Source organism: Armigeres subalbatus, chromosome 1 (assembly GCF_024139115.2).
Source record: "Armigeres subalbatus isolate Guangzhou_Male chromosome 1, GZ_Asu_2, whole genome shotgun sequence".
In the NCBI taxonomy this organism is placed as follows: domain Eukaryota; kingdom Metazoa; phylum Arthropoda; class Insecta; order Diptera; family Culicidae; genus Armigeres; species Armigeres subalbatus.
In genome coordinates, this window is record NC_085139.1 from 85,516,717 (window position 1) to 85,540,099 (window position 23,383).

General features: G+C 41.7%; 1 protein-coding gene and 1 long non-coding RNA gene across 3 annotated transcripts in view; one reads left to right on the forward strand and one right to left on the reverse strand.

Moving 5' to 3' along the window:
* LOC134227742 (prion-like-(Q/N-rich) domain-bearing protein 25) overlaps positions 1–23,383 on the reverse strand; it is a 118,618-nt gene that overhangs the window by 79,894 nt on the left and 15,341 nt on the right. The gene's annotated exons all lie outside the window — the stretch shown is intronic.
* On the forward strand, positions 14,928–15,401 carry LOC134218328 (uncharacterized). Its single transcript, XR_009981319.1, has 3 exons — positions 14,928–15,143; positions 15,205–15,293; positions 15,364–15,401. It is a non-coding gene; the product is annotated as an uncharacterized LOC134218328 (long non-coding RNA).

Here is a 23,383-nt window from a genome sequence, read left to right on the forward strand (position 1 = left end):
CTACTCACTTTTCTCAATGAGAAATGAAATGTGAAAAGTAAGAAGTGAGAAATGAGACGTCTTAATTCTCACTTCTCACTCCTCATTTCTCACTTATCTGTTCTCACTGTGAAAAGTAGTAGTGAGAAGTGAGAAATGATGTTTGAGAAGTGAGACGTAAAATGACCTATTTAGCCAAATGACATATTCTGCCGAACGACCTATTCGGCCAAATGACCTATTCGGCCAAATAACCTGTTCGGTCAAATGACCTATTCAGCCAAATGACCTGTTTGGCGAAACGACCTGTTCGGCCAAATGACCTGATCGACCAAACACCCTGTTCGGCCAAATGTCCTTTTCGGCCAAATGGTATATTCGGCCAAGTGGCATTCGGCCGAATGGTTTTCGAGCAAAGGTCCCATCAGATTGTTTCAAAGTATGTAGTTTGAAATATTTTCTTTTGTTGTCGGTTCGAGAGGGCTTTAGAGAGAGATTATTATAATTTAATTATTTATGGCCACTTCAACCTTGTAAACATGCTCATTCGCATGATCATTGCAATTGATCGATAAGATACAAGCTAGTAGATATAGTAAGAAAGGCATATCAACATTTTCCGTACAGGGAGGGAGGGATATGTTATCGCAATAGTAGCATTTGGAATGTTACGCTAGACAAGTCCACGAAGATGTCAGATATGCGTTATACGAAAGACTGACTAAAAGCTTCAGTAGTATTCGTTGGCTTCGTTGGCTGATATAAGTAAAAAAAAAACCTGGATATCACAGATACTTTATTTCCAACTTCAGGCTCCTGACAATAAGAAGGAAGAGAAAAGCTAATGGTATCAGAACAAACTGCCGATTCAGCATACAGTGCATATTAAAGTGGCCAGATTTTTCTTGGGCCAATCTGCGACACCAAATGCATTATATATTTTGAAAGCGTATTAAATCGTCAATGAGATTTTTCTCCTATCAACCTACCACATCCAATATGATGCTAGTCGCTCGATTGCATAGAAACAAATGCCCCAAAATCTTTGTTTTTTAACATATTTGAAATAAGAAAAGATTTACAATCTAGACCTCGTGGCTGTACGAGCCTATCTTCTGAGCATATTTTTTCTAGTTTCTGGAACTGGCCTAAACTTCTCAGAATATCAAAAGACATTTTAAAGTTTTTATTTTGTACCTAGATCATAAAAATCCTTAATATTCCCACATTCCTCCTTTTAGTTCATTCAAACGACTAAGATTCCGGAGATTTCGGCGTTATCCAAGGGCTGACAAATCAACTCAACTATTGTTGATTTTTTGGCCGGGGATCTTCAATAGTTAAGATAGCCTGGTCATCTGGTCCACTAAAAACTGATGGATTATCCGCTGTATGTTTTTCGGGAATGCTTGGAGCGATTGTGCAGGGCCTTCGCTGTCATCCACATGCTTCTCTAGTAATGCTCGATACATGGCAAGAATTATTGCGGCAGCACTTGACTCAATCGACACAATTCATCTCTTTCAGTTCAAAGTTCACCAATACTGCATAATTAGCCCTTAAAGGCGCAGGGCGATTTTTTTAGAAATCGTCGGAAATATTTTTAACGTTAATAACCATTGAAATTATTAACATTGAACGTATTTTCGGTTTGTTGTTTTAAAACAACATTGCGCATTTAAGGGTTAGGCAGTGCGAGTCCAAGGTAAGCAAAGGTAAGAAAAATCAGAAGAGAATGCATTTATTTGCAATCTAGTATCTGGACAGGACGCAAAGAAATCTCACTTAACTTTTCAAAAGGACCTGGGTAACATATTTTTTCATTAATTAATTTGAGTACCGCAATCAAAAGCTTGCATATTGGTCTGTTGATTGAAATATTCAAATTAATTTAAAAAAACACATGTTACTTAGGTCCTTTTAAAAAGTTAGGCGAGAAATGTTCCTGAATCAACTGTAACCATTGTTTGCCACATATTCTGCTGGGTACACCGCATGGCTATCGGCTATTCACGGATTCCGGTTGACATTGACTTCTAATAATTTCTCAGAATGGGTTAATAACACAAAGCAAAGATCTTTCGTGCTTGATAATCAACATTGATTTGGAGGGTGTCAAACGAAACGGGGAAACAGAGATCGCCACAAGGGCTATATTTTGTACATAGTACAGCTCGCTAGATCACTCCATAGAAGACAATTTTCGGACCAACCTTGCATGGCTGACAACGTACTAAGTTTGCATGGCTGCCGGCGAACGGTCATGGATCTATCAAAATTGATGCAGAGAACTACTACTGATGCCACAGGCTAACTCAATATTAGTTATTGGATTTGATTAGGGTTGGATTTTGATTATATAAAAAAATGTCCATGCAGCTTTCCTAACTCCAGGTAAAAATTCATAAACTAATAATATGTAGCTATTGTTGTTGACATCAAACAAAGTCAAACAGCTATGAGCAAACCCAAACTTTTTCCCTTATCGAAGCAAAATCTAGAAGGACGTAAATCAACCATGACACCAAGTCTAATGTGAAGGTCATACCCAATCAAACTCAATAATGCATGAGGGGGAAATTTACACCATTCTATACACATAGTTTGAAACCATTTTGGCGCATTTTTTGCTACGACATGAGAGAATTTATTCATGTTCTTTTTTATGGCTGACCGAAGCAACCAATGGACGACTCCAAGAAACAAGTAAAACTTTCCCATATCCCTCTGGTAGCAAACACCTGACCACAACAACGAAAACCTTCTTGCATCGGCTGTTTTGTGCAGGGGAGTATGGTCTTGAGTACCAGTTGAAATATCAGTAGTCGACCCTAATTCAAAATTCTTCTAGCCGTTTTTTCAGACAAACAATCAGGATAATAAATCAGCTTATTTTCTTCAGTTTATTTAGAATAGAAGCACTTATTCTCTACATGTTGAAATAATTCTTTATTGGACATTATATTTGGAAAGACCTCCAAGCGTACTTTAAACTATCCTCTCCCATACAGAAAGTTCAACACATGACCGATTCCGATCAATACCCGAACTATGACGTCATTAATGGGGCCAACGTAGGATGGTCAACACCGCTGTCTGGTTATCTATCGTTTGCCTCATCGATGGACTGGACACGGTGTTAGTCGGACTCGCCTTTAGCCGCTGACCAAAATGCCTCATCTATCTATCAGCTCTACGAAATGCGGAAAGGACATATCGTGAGAACCAGCAAATGTTGGCATGTACTCATACATTAGGGGTGAAGCAGAGGGTAAATCAAATGATTAATATTTTGATGCGTTTCGATCTGCTTATCAGACTGTGGCTGTTTTCTATAAATGTTGCTGAACATTCTAAAACGTTCTATTCACAGCACAGTTAAAACTGCTTGAAAATAGATAAATAAAAATCTTATCATCTCATATCTCAGGATACGTTCAATATCTAACTATACCGAGAGTAAAAATTGAAAGGCTAAATGGCCCACGTTTTTACTAGCAAAAAGATTAACGAAGATGAGTGGCTGTTCCACTCTCCTTCTTAGGTTCTCATGCTTATCCTATTTCGATTTTTAAGAGATTGCAATTTGATAGCACTTAGTTGCATACTGCAGGTTGTATTGAGTTAAATGAAATATGTAATTGGTTTAAATAGCTATAATAAATAGATTATTGAGTTCTGCGTTTAATTCCATGTATGCGGAAAATCATGAATGTTTTTAGTTTAATATCAGGACTCTTGAACTGTCAACAGCATGATAACGTTAGATAGTTTTTCATTATGTTTATAGACTTTATGATTTCTACTACTTATGTATATCTAACTGTCAAACTATAAATAATCTAAATTAGACCAGGAATAGAAAACACCCATCTCCAACATGCTTTTGCTGTTCAGTAGCGTATTTCTAACAGCTGTGCTGCAGAAAACGCCTCCACCCTAATATACAAATGTGTACGCTAAGACGATTTCGTAGAACAGAAATTTTCACCCCGTGCCCCCATCAACCAAAGGAAAAACAGCGCACTGATCAATTATTTAAATTTTCTTCCGGTGTGCTGTGCGCTTTCTCTAGCTCACTCGGTGTATTTTTACTTCCCGATTCCAACCAGACGCTGCCGTGCCATAAAAACCAACCCAACTGCCCTACATCTATCGCTTTCCTCGTTGCTTCGTGACACTTTTTGCCGTTCTCTATGTAAATACCGATTGTTGGTATTGGGAAGAATAGTCAAAAATGCACGTATAAAGCTTCCTGTAACTGTAAAACGAATTGAAGTAGCCGAATTAAAATGTTGGGGAAAAGGTTCGCTTATGGGCACCTTTTCGTTTTCAATACATGCATACAAATTACTCTGGAATAGTAATGTTCCCCAAATCCAAAATTTCATTACAAATGTACACTGAGTTTCTTCGCGCGAATTTTTAAATGATCAGAGGATACACTTCCTTATCGTAATCGAGAGTTTCTGGTAAATGCGATTGACCGTGAACCAAACAGTGCACTACTTTACTAGCCTAAAACATGAGCTCGTGTCAGTTCAATCAAAGATAATTGCCTATTTCCGTGGATTAAACCACCCGACTTGGACGTTAATTTACAATGCTATGAGAACTCATATGTGAATATGTACGTTATGTGGAAGATATTGATTTGGAAAATGTATTGGAGGTAACCACTTTCCCTTCGATGGGACTCGAACCCATGACCCTACAGTACGCTAGACTGGTGCTTTAACCATCTAATCTACGAAGGACCTCCGACATGTGGAAGTATTGGCTTGAGAGTGATTTGACTATGCGTCCAATTTGGGAATCTCGAGCTCGTTCAGTAGCCGCTAGGTTGCGAAGGCCGACGGAGGTCCTTCGTAGCTTAGTTGGTTAAAGCACCAGTCTAGCGTACTGTAGGGTCATGGGTTCGAGTCCCATCGAAGGGAAAGTGGTTACCTCCAATACATTTTCCAAATCAATATCTTCCACATAACGTACATATTCACATATGAGTTTTCATAACATGAGCTCGAGGTTCATTCTTCGCCGCCATACACCGTTCTCTTGCACACCACCTAAAATGGACCTAAGCGCAGGTCTTACCAATACTCCAAGTGCTTGCAAATCCTCCTCGAGCATGGTCCAAGTCTCATGTCCTTAGTGGTCCACTGGTCTCATGAGCGTTCTGCACATAATACATTCGGACCGGGCGTGAATTCGCAGTATCTTCTGGAGCCCCGTGGTAGGGATGAAACAGTACTACCAAGGCACAACGGGGAAAAAGGTCCGTAACGCGAATAAATTCAATATGGTTCGGAATGGCGGATTGGGCTGAAATTTTGCCACAAATCGTAGAACTTTCTGAGGAATCGTGCAAAGGTGGTTAAGCTGCACGATCTTGTTCTACCCCAATGCCCCTTATTTGCTAAGTAAATCGTCTAGTTCGGAGTTACAAATAATTAACAAAACACATTTTACCTTAAATTATGCCAAAAATCGTGTTATGTGTGCTCTGTCTACTGCACGATATTGGGAATCGAGATCTTGCCGATTTTAACCTACGTTCTCATATTCCTCAAATTGTTTACTAATAACCTCACATTACGAGCCTAGATCTATAATTTTCCGAGTAAACGAGTGGAGTAAACGAGTGGAGTATTGTCCACCGCACGACTTGCTCATCTCGCTGCACGTTCTATTATTTTCTAACTATTACCCAAAAAGCCACGGTCTTCCGGAGAGCATAACAAATAAGGGCATTAGGGTAAAACGAGATCTTGCAGCTTCATGCAGTGAACTTAAACACCTTTGCACGATTCTCCAGAAAGTTCTAAGATTTGTGTCAAAATTTCAGCGCAATCCGCCCGTACCAATCCGAGATATTGAATTTATTCGCGTTATGGACAATGTTTTCCCCATTGTGCAAGGTATCGATACTTTTACTTCAAAGTAGTATGGTATGAAAGTATCGATACCACCAAATATCGAAATGGAAGTTTCGATACGTACTTGTAGAATATGAGTTCTGATATATTAGAATAACAAATACGTTTGTCAAATACAAATGCGCTATCTGTTTTATTTCTCTTAATCGATACTATGATTTGATTACTATGACAGTGTAATCTATTAAACATTTGTTTACACAAAATACATTTTATTTGCAATAAACGGGCTTGGTGGTCATATGACTGGCTACTACTTCTGCCTCATACGTAAGAGATCGTGGAATCAATCCCAGGCCCGTTCCAATCTTCATACTTTGTATCTTTCCATCTTTTCATACATTTTCCTGCAATCTCTGGAACTGGAAATGAGCTTGTTATATCGTTTCCATCTTCTATCCTATACCTACAATTTGACTAGTTCTGGCAGGTACTACTAGAATTCGAAATGAGCGAAAAAGCTCGTTTCGGCATCCAAGTAGAATATACCATCCTTTCATAACTATCACATCCCACAGTGGCGAAAATCTTTTTTTATAGCGTAACAACCTAATTATTTTTATTATACGATTTAGCCTCATGGTGTTTTCCAAATATTTAATCATTAAGTTAATGCGTTTCTTAGGAGGTATTCAGCTCAATGATCGACCCCCCAAAACAACATACGAGGTTTGCGTCCTCACAAAAGTTGTATCAATATGTATCAATACTTCTTCTGAAAAACTTTGCCAAAGACGCCAAGTTCGTAATTTCATTACTTTTAGAGATATATTACTATTTACGCCTACAAGTTTGAAACATGTTCATCATATAAGCATACAGGCATATGGAGACGCATGGTTCATTATTTCATCAACTCCTTGGAACTAAACTTTGTGTGCAAAAATTAATGGTTTATAATATTCTGCATACCAGTGAGGGCATATTTGCATGAAGTCATGATCAAAACAACCTCGCCTTATCGCCGTTTCGTCAGTTCGAGGATCGACATCGCTAGTGGCGACGCTTTAGAGCAGGTTTGTGCCTCTGTGGTATTCGGTTCCAAACGACTGTTGCTCTGTACAATTTTCACCTCTATCGATAAGAGCAAGGATGTACACTAGAGTAATTCAAGTTTTGGCTTTTCGGCTCCCCTATGCTTAAATGATAGCATTTGCTATTTAAATAATCGTCTTATATTTTTAGCTAATTTGGATGTAATTTGACTGAGCACAAGCAGTTTGAAGCTTATATGAAAATTACTATGAAAACAGTAACGTTTGTGGAAAACCGTTCGCCATCATTGTCCATTAAGCTCTAAAAATGTATGAATACGTTAGCAATTTAGGAAATTTAACAAGGAAAAATATCGTCGTTGTTGCTAAAAGATTTGATGCTGGCAACAAAAGTTATTAGGAAAATATTGAATTGTGGGAAATTCAATTTAACATGTAAAAGAATAACATCAATATCAATAATAAGCATTTCTGTTTTCTTTATAATTTTGCTCACAAAAGTCAGATTGCTTCGCAACAACAACTGACTTTCAGCTTAGGACCTATTCTATGATGGCGATACGTTAAATATATTCAAATAGATTCTGGGCTGCTTCACGATACGATCCTTTACATAAGTGGTAATTTTCATATAACCTTCAAACGGCACGTGCACAATCAAATTACATCCAAATCAGCTGAAAGTTTGGGAGAACTATTAAAATAGCAAAAACAATGTGTTAAGCACAGGGGAGCGAAAAAGTCAAAATTTGAATCACTCTAATGTACACGTAATGAGCAAGCATATCGATACAGTTCATGAGCTATGTAACATGAGTACCGAGAAGGACTGCGTGCTTGTGTGTGGTGACTACAACCAACCAGGATTATCCTGGATTCAATGTAGCAAGGAATTTCGTTTGTATAACCCTGTTAGATGTACGGCAACTAGTCTTTATTTAGTCTACATCTAAACAAATAACACTGAATCAACAATTTGATGCCACAACAAACGGTTCGAGGTCGCATCTCTCCATCCTCGAATACGCCCCACGCGCGCCAAGTCGTTTTGCACCTGGTCTGCCCATCTCGCTCGCTGCGCTCCACGTCGTCTCGTACCTGCCGGATCGGCAGCGAACACCATCTTTGCAGGGTTGCTGTCCGGCACCCTTGCAACATGCCCTGCCCATCGTACCCTTACGGCTTTAGCTACCTTCTGGATACTGGATTCACCGTAGAGCTGGGCGAGCTCAACTTCCACAGATGATGCGCCTTCGTATTTCACGACTAACATTGTTATCAGCTGTTAGCAAGGATCCGAGGTAGACGAATTCCTCGACCACCTCGAAGGTATCCCCGTCTATCGTAACACTGCTTCCCAGGCGGGCCCTGTCGCGCTCGGTTCCGCCCACAAGCATGTACTTTATCTTCAAAGCATTCACCACCAGTCCAATTTTTGTTGCTTTACGTTTCAGGCGGATGTACAGTTCTGCCACCTTTGCAAATATTCGGCCGACAATGTCCATGTCATCCGCCAAACAAATAAATTGACTGGATCTGTTGAAAATCGTAACCCGGCTGTTTCACCCGGCTCTCCGTATGACACCTTCTAGCGCAATGCTGAACATCAGGCACGAAAGTTCATCACCATGTCTTAGTCCCCGGCGCGATTCGAACGAAGTGGAGTGTTCGCCCGAAATCTTCACACAGTTTTGCACACCATCCACCGTTGCTTTGATCAGTCTGGTAAGCTTCCCAGGGAAGCTGTTCTTGTCCATAATTTTCAATAGCTCTACGCGGTCTATACTGTCGTATGCCGCCTTGAAATCAACGAACAGATGTTGCGATGGGACCTGGTATTCACGGATTTTTTTAAGGATTTGCCGTACAGTAAAGATCTGATCCGTTGTCGAGCGGCCGTCAACGAAGCCGACTTGATAACTTCCCACGAACTCATTCACTAATGGTGACAGACGACGGAAGATGATCTGGGATATCACTTTGTAGGCGGCATTAAGGATGATGATCGCTCGAAAGTTCTCACACTCCAGCTTTTCGTCTTTTTTGTAGATGGGGCATATAACACCTTCCTTCTACTCCTCCGGTAGCTGTTCAGTTTCCAGATTCTGACTATCAATTTGTGCAGACAAGTCTTGATGAGCCCATCTTGATGAGCTCAGCTCCGATGACATCCTTACCATCTGTTTTATTGGTCTTTAGCTGGTGAATGGCATCCTTAACTTCCCTCAAGGTGGGAACTGATTGGCTTCCATCGTCCGCTGAACTGACGTGGTCATCTCCTCCGCTTCCTTGACTTTCACTGCCTGTACTCTCAGCGCCATTCAAATGTTCCTCGTAGTGCTGCTTCCACCTTTCGATCACCACACGTTCGTCCGTCAAGATGCTCCCATCCTTATCCCGGCACATTTCGGTTCGCGGCACGAAGCCTTTGCGGGATGCGTTGAGCTTCTGGTAGAACTTGCGTGTATCTTGAGAACGGCACAGCTGTTCCATCTCCTCGCACTCCGCTTCTTCCAGGCGGCGTTTCTTCTCCTGAAAAAGGCAGGTCTGCTGTCGCCGCTTCCGTCTATAACGTTCCACGTTCTGCCGGGTACCTTGCTGCAGCGCGACCGCCTGCGCTGCGTCCTTCTCCTCCAGAATCTGTCTGCACTCTTCGTTGAACCAATCGTTCCGTCGAAATCGTCCCACATACTCGACGTTGTTCTCGCTGCGACGTTAATGGCTGCTTTAACTGTATTCCAGCAGTCCTCAAGAGGGGCCCCATCGAGCTCACCCTCTTCCGGCAACGCTGCCTCGAGATGCTGCGCGTATGCAGTGGCGACATCAGGGCGCAGCTTAACCATCACCAGATAGTGGTCAGAGTCGATGTTAGCGATATGTCCTGACGTCGATAATGTCGGAGAAGTGCCGTCCATCAATCAGGACGTGGTCGATTTGTGATTCTGTCTGCAGTGGTGATCTCCAGGTGTACGAAATCAATTAGTCGTAGGCCGTTTTCGTTCGTCAGCCGGTGAGCGCTGAACTTTCCAATAGTCGGTCTAAACTCCTCCCCTTGGCCAACCTGAGCGTTCAAATCTCCTATGATGATTTTTACTTCGTGGCTTGGGCAGCTGTCGTACTCACGTTCCAGCTGCGCGTAGAATGCGTCCTTATCATCATCAGTGCTTCCGGAGTGTGGGCTATGGGCGTTGATTATGCTGAAGTTGATGAACCGGCCTTTGATCCTCAACCTGCACATTCTCTCATTGATCGGCCACCGCCCGATCACGCGCCTTTGCCTATCGCCTTCACTAAGAAAGCTGTTCCTTGATTGTACATCGTTGTTCAAACCATCGAGGATTGTATTCGTCTGCAAACTTTGCTGGACATATTCTTCGATTGGTGTTCCAGAAATAAGCTGACAGTGAGCGTTCCAAAGTGTATAGTGATGTCTTACTTTCGAATCACTAAGCCAGTATTGTATGATTATGCGATTGATGATTTTTCCTTGAAGAGAACGGCGATTTGGGAGTGTTGCTCGATCACAAGCTTACATTTAACTTGCATCGGTCTAATGTGATCTCTAAGGCCGATCGTCAATTGGAGTTCATCTCAAAAATCTCAAAAGACTTCACCGATCCCCATTGCTTGAAAGCTCTGTATTGCTCTCTCGTACGTCCAATTTTGGAAAATGCCGTATTAGTTTGGATGCCTTATCAGGTAATATGAAGTTTGAGAATGGAGAGTGTGCAACGTAAGTTCATCAGGATAGCATTGCGAAATTTACCCTGGCGTGATCCATCCAACCTTTCACCATATTCTGATTGCTGTGGCTTGCTTCAACTAGATACGCTGAATCAACGCCGAAGAATGCAGCAAGCAGTCTTCATTTCTAAGCTCTTGAACGGAGAAATTGATTGTTCTAGGCTGTTATCATTATTGCACATCCGAGTTGCACCAAGAATTCTACGAAGTGGTTGTCTACTGCAACCGAGGTTTCACCGAACAGGTTTTGGATACCATGAGCCGATGACTTCAATGATTCGTAAATTTACGGCTGTCGAGGAACTCCACGATTTTGATGTGTCTTCTAATTGTTTCATGTCCAGATTGAAAAGATCCACGTGTATATAGATTAAAATTTTAATTCATATAGACAACAGTCAGATGAATATAGTTACCAAAATAAAAAAAAATGAAGAAAACTGGCACGATGTTAAGGCCAACTTGAAGTTCTACAAGAGTAATGGCGAAATACCGAAGATTGATTTCTGCTTTGAACAGCAGGAAATGGTTTTTGATTAAACATACCTAACATTTGCTTACAACTCGACAGTTCAGGTATGGAATTGTAGTCAATTACTTTTACTTTAAAATATGTATGAGATTATCTTCCAAAATTTTCCCCTTGCCTAGTTGCAGTTATATCAAATATGCCTAGAAAATCCATAAAAAAAACTGTTATAACTTTTTTTTAATTTTAAAGTTTTTAAGTCGTAACAGTCATCAAATGGCGTATTTTAATGTTATCTAGAACATGCAAAAAAAGAAGAAAATATCATGGTACATGCAAAAAAAAAGTAGAAATTCTAATAAAAAAATATTTAATGAAAAAAACATTTTTAAGAGATTGTCGGCATAAAACAAAAATAATGAAATTACGGACTTGGCGTCTTCGACACAGTTTTTCAGGGGAAGTTTTGCTACAACTTTTGGGAAGACACAAACCTTGTATGGGGCTGGAGGGGTATGGCGTTTCCTTACGCACCATTCAAAGAAAAAATCGTTTGTATGAAAAAATATGACAGTAGGGGTGGTGGCTCAGAAACCCCAGAAAAATTGATTACGTAATAAGTGTACGACCGAGGGGATTGATCAATGAGCTGAAGAAGCGCATCAACTCATACTGATAAAATGTCAAGAAAACATTATCACGTTAAATGGCATAATGAAGGTACTATTAATCAAACGTGATAAAACACAATTTTAGCCACTATGCATTGGTTTGAAATTTTTGAACACAATAATTTGAGGGGATTAGAAGTAGAGAGGTGTTAGTGACATTTTGGTCAAATTCGAGAGTATTTTTTGAGTCTACTCTTTTTACATGGAATTGCTGACATTTGCCAATAGACTAACGATACTTTTAAGCCCATGGATGTAAATAAAATTTCCAACCATAAAATTTCCTAGAACAGTGCTGTTATCGAACACAACCACCTTTAGCACATTTTTACTTCGGGGAAAAAGTGCCTATTTCACATGTGAGAATATCCGCAATTGCTGGCAACAAAGACCACGTGCTAATCGACGAACGGCATGTTTTAGACGTTTTAGATGAAAGGTCCTTCAGAGGACCCAATATTGACCCGGATCGAAAAATTCGGGCGCAACTATCCAGAGTAACGATATCTCTAAATAATAGAAATATTCGTTTCCATATCGAACGCTTGGAAGTTGAGAGGACGCTGCACAGTACCGCCGGGAGCTGTACAAGCATATAGGAGTTACCAATGGATCTGGCAATGTCAACAGAGAAATAAGTATTAGGCACTGCACAGCAACGCCAAATGGTTGATTTGATGAGGGGTGCCAGTGAGTGACGAACGAGAAAAATGCTACCAGGAGTCAAATATGAGTGGCTCGTACCCGTTGCAATAGAGAACGTTACAGTGTAACAAGGGCAGAAAAAAAACTAATCCACCGCAGAAGGAAAAGGGAGCACGAAGAGAGGGTGATACCTGAAGCGCAGAATAACATGGATAGAAACGATATGAGGAGGTTTTACGCGACTGTCTATGGTGCTTGGCATAAGACTGCACCTTTGACCACCACGTGCAATGACCGATAGGGTATTTTACTGACAGACAAGACAACCCAAATAACAATTTCTATGCTTCTTGGATTTATCTAATTCTTATTGCAGACTTATGACAGCAATCATCAAGCTAATTGCTCAGTTTTATTGGCGCTCTTATTGCTATCGGTAAACCTCTCATAAATCTGCTAAAAAAAGCTTCAAACGTCAAATGCCTATTGACCATAGCAACAGATTTATGGTTGTGATAAAGAGCGTAATAAATCTAATTCTCAACGCTCGGATAAAGCTCCAATTTTTGGTCATAATGTGGTCAAATGAATTACCCCCATAAGAATGTTTGCATTGCGAAGAGTTTATGACGGTGTTCAATAAAAGCGAAAATTTTCTGATCAATTTCCATGATGGCCATATTGAAAATGAAATAGCATTTCGCAGTCAGTGAAATATATCACAGAAATTCATGATTTAACGACATTTTCACCGCGTATCATACTTTTTCTGATAAATAATTTTATTTATGATTAATTTGGGCAAAAGTACTAATCGATTTAGTGGATGAATATTTTCGATTTATTTCCCTGAACTACGTTATACTGCCGGCGCGTGGTGTTCAACCTTATTTTTTCACCAGCTTTGCCCATAAAATTAGAAGCGCACTTCCTTTCAATGGTACTGAATCGGAAAAACCAACCTGAAAAAAATAATATTTTGTTGTCATCATCATAACTTCCATCAACAATCCATTTTGTTATTATTTTTCTACAAAGTTTTGTTTCTCTTTTTTCAAAGCAACATTTTGAAAGCTGCCGCAGCCAAATTCCCTTTTTTGCGGGTGGGTTAAAAAGTGTTTCTAAATGCTCTTATGATAGGTTTATAGTGGTTATCTGGAGAGGGCCACTTGGCAATATCTTACTCTTATAGAGGTCATCAGAAGGTTGCCGTGTAGTATTCGGTTTTATTGTTAGATCTTATAAATTGATCTTGAAAACCACTCCTAGAGCGGAATAAAACTTGAAATGTTACTTGGGAATGTTGGTAGCCAAGTTGGAGGAGCACTGATTTTTAAAACGATTTGAAATCCAGACCATGACTCACATGCCAAACACTGGCCTTATAGTGCCCTTAAACTAAAACTTTCATCGGTTTGTCATACTGAGGATCAAGATTACAAACGAATTCAAAATCCTGTGGATAAAATTACACGAATAAAGCCAAAATTGTCATTTAAAAGCCAGTGTTCGGAATATGTTCTGAATTTGAGTCAAAACAGTATTAGGAAGTCGGATGGACATAGGCGGCAACAGTCGAGCTGTGGAACCACCAACGCTGGATGAGGTTGAGAAAGCTCTAAATGAGCTGGAAACAGTAAAACTCCTGGAAAGGACGAGATCTCGGTTGAGTTGATCAAATTTGGAAATGAACAGCTGCATTTATCGATCCTCCTACCTAACTACCTACAGTGGTAGTTATCTCGAATGTTATCTCGTATTCCAGGTCACTCGTTCTTGAGCCACCAATCGCCAGTCTCCATGCAGTCTCTCGATCCACAACATGATTTTAAGAAATATGGGAGGATAAAAAACCGTTGGTTGGGTGGCCTCATATGCACGATCTTTTGAAAAAGGGCACATATTAGAGTGTGCTTAATACGGAGGGATCACCCTTGAGGAGTTTTTCGTGAGGACCGATCAACAATTGATCTAATGTTTAGCCTGCGAATGGTCCGTGATACATTCCGGGAGTACAACTATTAGAATAATCATCTGTTCATTGATGTCAAAGCAGTGCACGATTCAGTGAAAAGAAATGAGCGGTGGCAGATAATGTCTGAACATAGTTTCCCGGCGAAACGGATAGTGCTGATTCGTGTATTCGGATTGTAGACAAAGTGTGTAACGGCCATTCGGTCCGTTACAGTCGTGTAAATATTTATAACAAAGCCATTTGAATTAATGTAATTATAGAAAGTAGTTTAATTAATATTTTCCTGTAAATAGTATAAAGCTATGAAATAATTCCATTCCAGTACACCGCGTTTCAAAAGCTCTTTTATTCTCTCACGCTCGCAGAACGCCCAGAACGTTCTAGATCAACGTGCCTACCATGTGGCGAGCGCGTGTGATTACGTCACGGGTCGGGTAGTGACCATCCACCTGGGGAAAATCCCAACAAAGCCTCTATAATAATTTTCGGGAAAGATCGGCAGGCAAAGTAGGCTGTAATCCGAATGGATTAATTGCTTCCTGCACTTCGATCGTTAGGAGGGGGAAATGCGATCTAGGGACTTCGTGAGGTCAAAACCGAAGGCTAAGAATTAGGACAATCTTACATTTAATCTGAGGATTCTTGACTGTGACTCGTTCACTTTGATCTGGATTGTGGAAGAGGCAGGAGTTGTCCGATTTAGTTTCGCGTCGTGAGGTGATCTTACAGGTAGACAAGTGACATGGTAGCCTCTTTGAATTTACTAATTCGAGTTAAACCTCTCTCCTAGTTATAGCAAAGACAGTCGTTAACTAGTTCCTAGTTTAGCTAAAAACTGTGCTGGTTGAGGAAAGTGTGCGAGTGTGGAGCGACAATCAGGTAAATCACGTGCTTTTAAATGTGCTTTGAATGTGCTTGTAACAGCGTGGCGAACACGTTTAATCTTCAGAATCGTGGCCGGTGTGCTGAAAGCCCGTCACCTCACCCGTTTACCAGTGACCATTCCTGACCCCACTCTGCAGCTTCGAAGTTTCCTGGCGGTCCACTTTGCCGGAAGGGCCGCGACTGTCAATTTCGCGCCCAGGCAGGGCGAAGGCAAGTCAGCAGCAACAGCAAACGTTTTCCCGCTGTCGGTGACGACCGAGAGCGCAGCAGCAGCAGCAAAGCAAAGTCCACATCTCGTTGGCGAGGGCGCCGTCGGCGCATGAAGTAATACCATAGCGTAGAAGGAGGAACCGCAACAGAGCGCGCACCGCGACCGCGGTGTAAGAGACCGGCATCGTGTTAGATGAGCCGTAGGTAAGCGTCACCTTCTCCACCAACCCGTAAGCACATGGCAAGCGTCGCCATCTCCGTCCGTGGAGCACGTGCGTAGGCGTCGTCCGCTCATCAGGCCGCCTGCGGTGCCGCATCATCTCGTCGCGAACAGCATCGTCCGGCAAGCCAACGATAGCAACGTCCCCGTCGTGGAGCTACAACGGCGACAATAATACGAATGGTCCGTAAGTAAACGCATGCGAAAGTAAATTTCCCAAGCTTGGTGAAGAATCGTTTGGTTTTGCCTGCTCCCAATTTTGGTTGGTGATGCGTGGCGGTGAGAGGCTATTTTTCTATTAGCCGATCCCTGAAAGTGAATGCCCACACCGCACAAAAGCACGTGATAGGAGATAATAAGATTACGAAAGAATAGAAGCGAACAGAAGAAGTGAAGAGAGAGAGAGAGAGTTTTTGAATGGATAGATTGTAGGCCTACGAAATAAATAATTGAATTGAACTGCGAATATGTATATTGTTGATGAGCTTGAATAAATAGCAATAGGGTACCACCGACAATCCGACTTGTTTAGTTCGCAGGAACGAGAAGAGGTAATGTAGAGGAGGTTTCCATGTCACCCGGTTTCGTTATTTTGTAGCATTTTCTTTGATTGTTTTACTGGGGAGGTTGGCCCTGAATCCAACCAACGGACACTCTCCATTTTTTCAGATCTGATCGGCAGTTGAAAGCCAACCGATGATGATAACGACTGTAAGCGGATATTCTGCTTTCGACTAGGTTGTCTTTCTTTCGATTAACGATCGATCTGTGTTTTGAAGGGGGAGTAATTTTTATTTGGAATACCTGTAGCCTGCCGATCTTCGCGCTTTCCTTCCATTATTGGAAAACAATAACCCTTTCCCCTGAAAGGTCTTAGGCCGGGCAACCCTAAAACAGGTGGATGGTCTCCATTAGGAGTGGCGCTTAAACCATCCGCTAATCCTTTCGGAAGGCGCGGACGGATCGTACGGTTATATCTGGCGCCCAACAATACAAGGCTTTTTTCATTCATAATTTTGATTTTTTTTGCGTTATTTAGACTTAGTTTTTTTTTTTTTTTTCTTTGCACACATCATTACATTTTTTTTCTTTTTCGCGTATAATACTCTTATAATATTAGTTGAATTATTTTCTATATTACTTTTTATATCTACCATTACTTTCTACATTCCCTTCATTTGATATATTTTGATTTGAATTTGAATTTTTATAAAACAACATGAGTCGTGTATTCCCTCGTGCGGAGGACTTAAACTTGGAGGAGTTAGATTTTGAATTGCAAATTCGCAATCAATCGGAAGATACTTTTAAGCTTGATTTGAATGCGAAGCAAAGACATTTGAGAAATTTATTTAAAAATGATCAAAAAGATGGACACATTTATCGTTCACCTTACAATATTTTCGAAGAATACTCTCACATTGAAGGAAGAGTACTAAATTTGGAGAAAGCATTAGAAAAAGAGTGGAGTCAAAATACGAGTCGCGTGTTCTACATTATTGGTATAGAGTGAAGTGGATTCAAGTGAACGGGAGGAAGAAAAGAAAGAAACGGGAGTTAGTGCAAGTGATCGAAAAAGTGATGTCGAAATTTCAATTCGGACCGCCGCAATCGCCGTTAGTGTCAAAAATAAATACCATTATTCAAGGGAACGGAGAACAAGCGAGTGGAGGACAAGGGTCGAGAAATTCTCCATCGCTCAGTTTGCAGCTTCCTGGACATTCTCCTTTATCAATGGACCAGAATGAGGATAGTAATAGTCGCGGATTGGATACTCTAGCACATCCAAAAGGAGTTATCCCAAAAATTCCAAAAATTACACCGAAGACCACTGAGGAGCCGGCGACACTTATTACGGTGCCGCGAAGCGAGTGGGAAGAAATGAGGACAATGATAGCGAACTTAACAGCCAGACTAGCGCAGAGCGAAAGCCAGAGGAGAATGGAAGATGTTCCGAGCAGAGATAGAGTAGGTCAACAACGAGAGACGCCACAAAGAGGTGCGCCGGTGCATGCGAAAAGACCGGAGCACGGTAACAGCCATGTGATGACACACCACGGAAGTATTGACGATGACGATAGCGATGACGGACCGAACAGGAATCCGCCGGGTTGGCGAAACAGAATTCCTCAGATGGGTGACCATTTCTCAGATTATTCCAATTACAACGATTGGAACAACTACGCAGGACAAGCGATAAGGCTTCCTGGTGGACGATATGCAGGCCAAGGACGAGTGGAAAAGTGGAAGTTGAGGTTCAACGGTGAACCAAGATCAGCGATGACAGTGGAGAGTTTTCTTTACAAAGCAAAGAAGCTTGCTGAGCGAGAAGGTGTTAGCAAAATGATCTTACTGAGAGACGTTCATATGTTGTTGGAAGGAGGTGCTTCAGATTGGTTTTTCACCTTCGTGGATGACTTGAATACGTGGGAAGAATTCGAGACTTCCATAACGTACCGATTTGGAAATCCCAATAAAGACCAGGGAATTAGAACGAAAATACAAGAACGGAAGCAACAGCGAGGAGAACCGTTCATTGCTTTTGTGACGGAGATTGAGAAGATGAATCGCTTACTGTCTAAACCGCTTTCAAACCGAAGAAAATTTGAGGTAATATGGGACAATATGCGACAGCACTATAGATCTAAGATATCGATTGTTGAGGTCGAGAACCTTCAACAGTTGACAAGGTTAAATTACAGAATAGATGCCGCTGATCCACAGCTGCAATTCCATAATTCAGAAGGGACATCAAGTTTTCAACGCCGGCCAATAAACCACGTCGAACCGGAGGGTAGTGACTACGAAAGTGACCATTCCGTCAACGCAATCAACACTCGATCCAATCGGAATTTTTCTCAAGCGACCAGGCAGACATCGGAACAGCAAACAAGACCAGCACAAAGTACGCCAACACCAGTGAGTTGTTGGAATTGTCAAGGCCAGGGCCATGGTTGGAGACAATGTCCTCGACCCAAGATAGTATTCTGTTACGGATGTGGGAACTTGGGCAGAACAATTCGGAGTTGTGAGCGCTGCTCCAGAACAACGAATGTGCAAGCCACAAACCAGGGAAACGAGTAGAGGGGGGCGATAAGGGGAATTCGTCACACCCGGTCGTTAGTAAACTCCCCAAAAATGTAACAAGTTACGATCCATTTTCTCAAATTTATCATATCAAAGTTCAGAGGACCAAATGTCCCCATATTAAAGTGAAGGTCTTCGAATCAGAACTCGAAGCTTTGTTGGATTCGGGAGCAGGAATTAGCATCCTGAACTCCCTGGAAGTGATTGAAAAATATAATTTCAAAATTCAGCCGGCGTCCATCAGGGTTTCAACAGCTGATGGGTCCGTATACAACTGCTTAGGGTACGTAAATGTTCCATTCACGTACAAAAAGTTGACAAAGGTGGTACCTACTCTCGTAGTGCCAGAGATTTCGCGACATTTAATATTAGGAGTAGACTTTTGGGAAAGCTTTGGAATAAAACCGATGATTGACGTGGGCAGAGGACCAGAAGAAGTGGAAACAGTAGAGGTTAGTGGCAACTCATCAATGTGTTTCACCATTGAACCGTCTGGGGATCCACTGTCTCCAGAAGTAGCCGAATACGACGAAAACCTGGACATTCCAGTTTACGAAGGACCGGTAGAGTCTGTCCCGGATCCTGATGCAATCGAAACCGAACACGAACTATCAGAAACGGAGCGGACACAGCTGACCGAAGTAATTAAGGAGTTTGAACTGACATCAGATGGAAAGCTGGGCAGAACGCATCTGATAACCCATGAAATCGTTCTCCAGGAAGGAGCTACACCCCGTAACCCGCCGATGTATAAATGCTCGCCTTACGTTCAACAAGCAATAAATGAGGAGGTACAGAGATTCAAACGGTTGGATGCAATAGAGGAATGTTACAGCGAGTGGACCAACCCGCTGGTGCCAGTGATGAAGAAAAACGGGAAGGTAAGAGTCTGCTTAGACTCTCGCAAGATCAACAAAGTCACAATAAAGGACACTTGCAATGCGGAATATGCAGGACATATTCCGCCGATTGGGTAAGGCAAAGTTCTTTTCGGTGATTGATCTTAAAGACGCATACTTTCAGATCCCTCTGAAAGAGGAGTGTCGCAACTTTACCGCTTTTCGAACCAATGAAGGAGTATTCCGGTTTAAAGTACTGCCGTTTGGGCTCACGAATGCTCCCTTCTCAATGGCCCGGCTTATGGATAAAGCTCTGGGGTTTGATCTAGAACCATTTGTGTTCGTGTATCTGGATGACATTGTCATCGCATCCAGAACATTCAAAGAACACCTTAGACTCTTACGTATCGTCGCAGAAAGGCTTAAGAAAGCAGGGCTAACAATTTCCTTGGAGAAGTCGAGATTTTGTCGTAAGCAGGTAGTGTATCTGGGCTATCTGCTGAGTGAAAACGGAGTAGCCATTGATTCTGCTCGCATTCAGCCAATACTGGACTACACCCAACCAAAGACTCAGGAAGATATCCGCCGCCTGATGGGACTTGCAGGTTTTTACCACAAATTCATAAAGAATTACAGCGGAATTACATCTCCGATTACCGATTTGCTTTCAAAGGAGCACAAGAAAGTTATTTGGACAAAAGAAGCGGAGACGGCGTTCAGGGAACTGAAGTCAGTCCTAACATCAGCGCCAATACTTGGAAACCCCGATTTTTCGAAGCCGTTTACCATAGAGTCGGACGCATCCGATCGAGCGATTGGAGCTGCCCTCGTTCAGGAGCAGGATGGGGTAACGCGAGTGATCAGTTACTTCAGCAAAAAGCTGAACCGCACCCAACGGAGGTACGCAGCGGTCGAGAAAGAATGCTTAGGGGTACTCTCCGCAATACAGCACTTTCGACACTATGTAGAGGGTACAAAATTTCGAGTTATCACCGATGCAAGAAGTCTCCTATGGCTTTTTAATGTAGGTTCCGATACGGGGAATGCAAAACTTCTCAGGTGGGCACTCCGAATCCAGGCCTACGATTTCGTGTTGGAATATCGCAAGGGGAAAGCCAACATCACAGCTGACTGTTTATCAAGGTCGATAGAAGTGGATACCTTGTCAGTATCCCAACCTGATGCCGAGCAAGAGGAACACATGGAACGTATCCAAGCTAAGCCTAACAAGTACAAGGACTACCGGATTATCGATGGGGGACTATTTCGATTAGTCAAAACGGGAAATCGTACCTGCGATCCACGCTTCGAATGGAAACGCCTTCCTCCAAAACCAGAACGTGCAGATATCATTCGCCAGGCACACGAAAAAGCGCATTTTGGCTATGAAAAGACCCTAGCGTCGTTGAAACAACGGTTTTACTGGCCAAGAATGAATATAGAGATCCGTAAGTTTTGTAAAGAATGTCTCACGTGTCAGACCAGCAAAGCGGGGAATATAAACACTACACCACCCATGGGGTCCCAAAAACCCGTTGAATACCCGTGGCAGTTCATCACACTGGACTACGTAGGTCCATTGCCACCGTCCGGGAAAAACCGAAACACATGTTTGCTAGTCGCCACGGACGTATTTAGTAAATTTGTCCTTATCCAGCCTTTTCGAGAAGCCAAAGCTCACTCGCTAGTTGATTTCGTGGAGAACATGATCTTCCGTTTATTCGGAGTTCCCGAAATAATCTTGACGGACAATGGCTCTCAGTTTATTTCCAAAGAGTTCAAAAAACTGCTTGACGATAATCACGTTTCTCACTGGTTAACGCCTGCGTATCACCCGCAGGTGAACAATACTGAAAGAGTAAACCGGGTGATTGTGACAGCGATACGCGCAACACTGAAAAAGTCTCACAACCATTGGGCAGATGATATCCAACAGATAGCGGATGCTATCAGAACGTCTGTTCATGAATCAACCAAGTACACGCCATATTTCGTTGTATTCGGTCGACAAAAAGTCTCCGATGGTAGGGAGTATTCCAGAATCCGCGACAACCATGTACCTCCGATCGAGAATGAACAGCAAACTGAAGTCAAGCGAAAGAAATTGTTCGAGGAGATCAAGCTGAATCTTAAAACTGCATATGCAAAGCATGCAAAAAGTTATAACCTTAGGTCGAACGCGCAGTGTCCCGCCTACAAGGTCGGCGAAACAGTTTTAAAGCAGACCTTTGATCAGTCGGATAAAGGGAAGGGCTTTTGTAAAAAGTTGGCTCCTAAATACGAGCCAGCGAAAGTGCGCAAAATCTTGGGATCGAACACTTACGAACTAGAAGATCTGTCTGGGAAACGAATCGGTGTTTTCTTCGCTAATAAATTAAAGCGAATGCATGGGCAGATAGCCCATTAACTCAAATGAATTAACAAGCTATGTAACTCGCAAGAGTAACCATAAACACACTGTGTAAAAACACCTACATGGTCATAAAGCTTACGGACAGTTTCGACGGACTCGCCTAGGGGAAATTTACGAATGGAACCGAAGCTGAGGGTACCGATTCTGAGCCTAAACAAATTCAAATAATTTACACAGCTATGAACAACTTAAATAAGTGACTATGAATCAACAAAGTTTTCACAAAAACACCTTGAAGGGCTAAACTTGTCATAAGACTCATTCACAATAGAGACGATCAAACGAGAAACTCGATTTGACGAGTTTGTAAATTCCTGTAAATAGTAGATTAATAGTACAAAACATTTTATCATTCAACATTAGAATTAGTTTACAAGTAAACATTGAATTTGGTTTGAATTTCTTCCGTAGATTTGAATTTTCCACAATTTTATTCGATTAGTTTTCGTATTTTATATTTATTCTTCTTAATCGTACATATTTGCACTTTATGTTTAATTTGCTTTTACCTTATTAGTACGTAGTGTCGTAGTTTACCTAAAATACATGTAAATATTCAAATTTTGCTTGTAAATATTGATTTATTCATAGTCACCTTATTATTTAGTTGGTCATGAATTCGCAACGTTTCTCAGATTTTTCTTCGTTCTATCCTTAATCCTTTTTTCTCCTTACACCGTTTTTTTCCTATCCAGATACTCATTCATTATCAATCCATTCCTTCGTGGTAGATCCAAAATCCAAAAATAGTCCGTACACAGTCCGCAACACCACACATGCTCAACAGTATTTGTTTTCGAGTCCGTTTTGCGTTTGCTGTCCTTCCATCTATCCGGCTGGTCATCTGCAGAACGGTGGCGGCTGTCCGAATAATATTGGTAACTGTAACGACAGAAACAAAAACATACCAGATCACATCGATAGGGAAAAAAAACACTGCACTTATACTCTCCTCAAATAGTCCATAGTTAGGATCACAATTCTCGTACCACTCAGCCTAATTTTGATCGTGAATTCACGAAATTCACGGGATTGTGGCCTAACGATCGCAATCTGCTATTAGCTTTCACTTGTACCTTCCTACGTTGTTGTTGACGCGAAATGAATGAGAGACCGGTAAGACGGTAGAATCTGAGAGAGAGTGTGTCGAAGCTCGGCACGGTGTTAATGAGAGGTATGTTTGCGTAGATTATCTTTTCTTCGAGATTTCCTAGTCGGCAATAGTCCTGGCGTTTGGAAATGCTCGTGGGGTTATTTAAGATTTGTGTTGCAATGAGTGTAATAGCAGTTGTTTTACTGTGGCAACGAATTGCAA